The sequence below is a fragment of the Lepus europaeus genome, chromosome 12 (assembly GCF_033115175.1).
Source record: "Lepus europaeus isolate LE1 chromosome 12, mLepTim1.pri, whole genome shotgun sequence".
In the NCBI taxonomy this organism is placed as follows: domain Eukaryota; kingdom Metazoa; phylum Chordata; class Mammalia; order Lagomorpha; family Leporidae; genus Lepus; species Lepus europaeus.
In genome coordinates, this window is record NC_084838.1 from 28978032 (window position 1) to 28983542 (window position 5511).

A 5511-nucleotide genomic window follows, 5' to 3' on the forward strand; every position below is an offset into this window, starting at 1 on the left:
GGTAGAGGTATAATTGCAAATATAGTATCTATACCTGATTTCTTAGCTCCTTCTTCTGGGGGAGTGGGTCTCAAACTAAGGCAGGTACTGCTTGGAAATAACAACTCTTCCTCAGCCCCAACACACACACACACACACACACGATCTATGTAAGCTTATCATCACTTTCTGATATGATTCCAATAGCTATAAAGGCTTATCTTCTGTAAGATAAAACAGAGACTCAGATTTCTGGTGCTCAGGTTAGTCAATTATTTCCTTCTAAAAACCTCTTTGTACAAGTTCAAACACATGCACGTGGGCACGTTGTGGTTTTTGGCGACCGAGGAAAGAGGTGTTGGATGTTGTAAGTCTGTGTTTTTGTGTGCATGAGTGCATTTGGGGAGGCAGGAGGGCAGATACACACTCCAGAAGCTAGGAAAACAGGGGATGTATGGAAAGTTGCTTCAAACTTTTTCCTCACTTCAGTCTCATGGCTCAGGGGCTGGTTATGAGTCTCTAGGGAAATGATACCAGGGAAAGTCATGGGAGTTATATTCATGAACCACTAGGGAGACTTGGAGTACACACAGTTTTGCTTCAGGATCAAAGGAGCCCACGGCAGCGCACAGTGAATTAAAAATGCTCCATGCCCTCATTTCCCACCTTGGCCCCAGCCTGGACCCCTGGAACTCAGTGATCATTGTGGCTGAGAGACCAGATTGCGTGTACTTGCAGAACTTGGTGGTGCATCACAGACTCAGCAGAGCTGCATTGCCTGGGCTAAAGGAGAGTCCTTGCCTCCTTTTTTTTTTTTTTTTTTTTTAATTTGACAGAGTTATAGACAGTGAGAGAGAGAGAGAAAAAGGTCTTCTCTCCGTTGGTTCACTCCCCAAATGGCGGCCACAGCTGGCTTTGTGCCGACCCAAAGACAGGAGCCAGGTGCTTCCTCCTGGTCTCCCATGCAGGTGCAGGGCCCAAGGACTTGGGCCATCCTCCACTGCCCTCCCGGGCCACAACAGAGAGCTGGACTGGAAGAGGAGCAAGCGGGACTAGAACCCGGCGCCCATATGGGATGCTGGCACCGCAGGTGGAGGATTAACCAAGTGAACCACGCGCCGGCCCCAGAGTCTTTGCCTCCTATAAGGGCCTGGGGCTGCAGACAGGCCAGGGACAGAGCAAACGATCATGGGTAGAAGAGCATTTAGCAGGAGGATAAATTCCTAAGTGAGCAGGTAGAGGCCCAGAGCTGATCAAGTTCAGGAAATCTTGATAATGTGACTTAATCTGCAGTCACAGGCCAGTGAAACCTGGGCTACGCAGCAATGCAATGTTTGTTATAAGCTTGCTGGCACCTGCGGGACTTAATCATTCTGTTGTGCACATAGCCTGGCAGTCAAATGTCCCAGGCTCCACCTTTGTTGCTAGCAATCACCTTGAGCAAGCCACCCAACTTCCCTGTGCCTTAGCCTCCTTCATGCATGTCCTCACCAGGCAAGATGAAAGCCAAGATTTTAGTAATACCAAAGTCATCAGAGTTTTTGTGCTACAAAGCGCAGCCAGACATGCTGATGCCTAGGTCATGTCTCATTATTTGGCTCCTGTCCTTGAGTTCAGGTGGCCCCTGGGCTCCTGGATGGAATTCCTGGTTATAGTCAGGCACTGTGGAATTGAAGGAACAGTGTTAGTCACAGCTTTTGCATGAGTGTCTACATGGACCTTTATCTTAAGATAACTTTTTAGGAGCTGACGCTGTGATGTAGCAGGTAAAGCTGCTACCTGCAGTGCTGGCATCCCATAAGGGTGCCAGTTCAAATCCTGGCTGCTCCACTTCTGATCCAGCTCTCTGCTATGGCCTGGGGAAGCAGTGGAAGATGGCCCAAATCCTTGGACCCCTGCACCCGTGTGGAAGACCCTGAAGAAGCTTCTGGCTCCTGGCTTTGGCCTGGCTCAGCCCTGGATGTTGCCATCATTTGAGGAGTGAACCAGCAGATGAAAGATTCTCTCTCTCTTTCTCTCTCTCTCTCTTTCTGTCTCTACCTCTCTGTAACTCTGCCCTTCAAATAAATAAGTAAATCTTAAAAAAAAGAAAGATAACTTTAAAAAATTATTTATTTATGTGAAAGTCAGAGTTACAGAGAGAGGAGAGACAAAGAGAGAAATCTTATATCCACTGGTTTACTCCCCAGATGGCTGCAATGGTTGGAGCTGGGCCAGGCCGAAGCCAGGAGCCAGGAGATTCATCCGTGTCTCTCACGTAGATGCAGGTGCCCAAGTACTTGGGTCATCCTCTGCTTCATCCAGGTCATTAGCAGAGAGCTAGAATGGAAGTGGAGCAGCTGGGATATGAACTAGTGCCCAAATGAGATGCTGGCATTATAAACTTTATCTGCTATGCCGCAACACCGACCCCAAGGTAACTCTTTTTTTTCTTTTCTTTTTTTTTTTTTAAGAGAGATTTATTTATTTTACTTGAAAGGCAGAGTTACAGAGGCTGAAGCAGAGAGAGAGAGAGAGAGAGAGAGAGAGTTCTTCCATCCACTGGTTCACTTCCCTGATGTCCGCAGTGGCCAGAGCTGTACAATCAAAGCCAGGATCCAGGAGCTTCCTCCCGGTCTCCCATGTGGGTACAGGGGCCCAAGGACTTGAGCCATCTCTCACTGCTTTTTCAGGCCATAGCAGAGAGCTGGATCAGAAGTGGAGCAGCCAGGACTTTAACTGGCATCTGGCACCCATATGGGATGCTGGCACTTCAGGAAGTGGCTTTAGCCGCTACGCCATAGTGCTGGCACCCTAAGATAACTCTTAAATGGTGTTTTATTATCCTTGAGCCAACACACCTTTGATGAGTTCCTTCTAGATTGTAAATTTGATCATGCAACATAGTTTGCTGAACTGACAACTGAACTTCTTTCCTGGAAGAAACAGGAATGTGCCCTTGCTGCTTTCTGCTATTGCCTGTCTGGTCTCTGATTTTTCCCCCACACTTTAAAATTGTCACCTTTTTATTATTTTTCCAACCCACAGAGGTGGAAGTTTGCTTTTCAGACACTTGAATGGACTGTCTCTAGTGAGGGTGTGACATCATGGTGCCCTGCTTTCTAGAATGGAAACTCTACTGCCCGGCATCATAACCTGGGGGCCCCGGATGGGGACTTCCCCTGCCCAGGCTACGCTCCAGGTGGCACAGCTGAACTAACTGGGACCTGTACACTCCCTTCTGATGAGCAGCCAGGCTGGATGGGGACCACACAAGACCAGGCTGACAATGGCCACATGTTGCTGTGCTTCAAAGTAATTTCAAAGGAAGACTGTCTTCCTCAGGGAACAGGCAGGGCTGCGAAAACAAAGCAAAATTCACATGTGGTCTGATCGGAGGGTCAGTGGAAAGGACGTGCTGGAGAAGAACCTTTTAAAAGTACATAATTAATTCTGGAATGTGCTAATGCCATCTAAGCACATTACAGTGTAATCATTATTGAATGCTGACTGCTCATCAGTTACGTTCCAAGGACTTCTATATATATGTATTAATTCATTAATCCCTACCACACACTTATGGAGCAGATCCTATAGTTACGCTTGTTTTATCAATGAGAAAATGGAGGCATGGACATGGTGACTGACTAATCCAGGGTCACTCAGTTATTCAAGGGTGGAGGCTAGGATTTGAAACCAGACCACTTGGTTTCAGTGTGCTCACACTCAGCAGGTCTACTGTCTCAGGAGCCATGGTGTTTCCACTGATCTGGAAAATGAAGCTAGGAGCTCCCTTAGGTGCTGCACAAGTATTTCAGGCTACAGTAGAAGTGGAGGGGACCCAGGAGATCCAGGCCCGCTGGTTTGGCTCCTCAGCTGTTCCCCCGCTGACCACGGACACTGAGGCACCTCGGTTGCCACCACTCCTCACTGGGCTTAGCCACAGTGAATGACTTTGCCTGTACCCACCCTGTGTTCTTCCAATCCCTGTACTTTTACAGTGACATATATCCTTCCTGGAAGGCTATTCCTCAGAGTTTGGGGGAATCCTCAGCTTTATGGACACCTCTTGAGTGTCAGCTCCTCTTTGACGCTTTCTCAGGCCTCCTTTTTGCTTCTTCAGTATTTGGCTCCCACCCTCAGTGTAGCTTTTTCACCCAGTAGTGTAATTCTCGCCTCCTCCTCTGTCCTTTCGACTGTGGGCTCCTTAAAAGCACGGGTAGAGTTTAGTACATTGTGTGGCACACAGTCGATGCCCCACAAATGTCTACTAGGAAAAAAATGCCAAATGAAGTTTGTGATCATCATCAGATAATCATGGCCATTCAGAGACTCCATCGTCAAGCTTACGTAAATAACTTTATTTTTGGTTCTAATTATTCTGATAATTTTCTCAATCTTTTCACTTATTTTGGCTTGTTTATATAAATTGTTGACACTTTAAATATACCATGACTTGATGATGAATTAGGCAGCCATTCTAAAAATAACTATGGTGACAATAAAACATAGATGGGGTAACACTCTTGTTTTCAGGGCCAACCGTGGAATCTTCCCTTTCCCTTCTACCAGGTGGGCGGGTTTGTAGGTGGAACCTGTGATATGTTAGTTATTCCTATAAGGGATATAATAGGAATCTGGAATCCTTGACACAACTAATGAACCTTGAGGGTCCTTAAATAGGGTCTTTGTTTTTTTCATTTTTAAAAATTGTCCTCTGAGGTATTTTATTATAAAAAGTCGGTGCTCACATACACATGCAGACATGAACTGAAAATTCATATGTTTACTTCATTTTTTAGCTTGAGTTTCTTGTAAATCTTTAGCTCCATTGATTTTGGCTGCTATATAAGGAGATCTCCCCTTTGTCTGGGTGATTTCAGATCATAATTCGTCAATGTGCGTCTCTTATTTTCCTTTGTTGTCTGTAGGGCTTATGCCTAGTATTAACGCTGCTTCTCGTTTTGTCATTTTGGGTTCAATCCACCTCTATAATAGCCACCACTGAAGGCAGATTTTGGTAAACTTTGAAAAACTTGTTTTACTTGTGGCTCCATACGCTTCGTGGCTTGAGATACATAATGGCCTGCAAATCCTGCAGCAGCGATGGTCGATCCAACCGCTACCATGGCTCAGGCTCAGCTCCCCTGGCTTCACCGGGAGCACGGTGCATCCCAGTCTAGAGGTCACGGCTACCAACCAGATGCCTTTACCTGAAAGCGAGGAGCCACCAGCAACATGCACAAACAAATGGACTCTTTAAAAATGAGATAAGTTCAAGGATAATATATTTGTAACAAAAGGGCAAGTCAGAAATTGATTTTAGTGAAGAGTTACAATGATAGCTAATTACAAATCTTGCCTTTTCAAGAGTATAGGTCTGATGGCTCCCTAAACAGTTTTTTCCCCCCAAAGAAACATTTTATTTAAGGAATACAAACGTCATGCATTTCATAAGTACAACTTTAGGAATATAGTAATTCTTCCCACCATACCTGCCCTCATACCCACACTCCCACCTTTATTCCTCTTCCCTCTCTCATTCTCAGGCCC

The 5511-nt window shown here is 45.9% G+C and overlaps 1 pseudogene; it reads right to left on the reverse strand.

The window, feature by feature from the left end:
- Positions 1-4749: 4749 nt before the first annotated feature.
- On the reverse strand, positions 4750-5087 carry LOC133771205 (mitochondrial import inner membrane translocase subunit TIM14-like; annotated as a pseudogene).
- Positions 5088-5511: the final 424 nt, after the last annotated feature.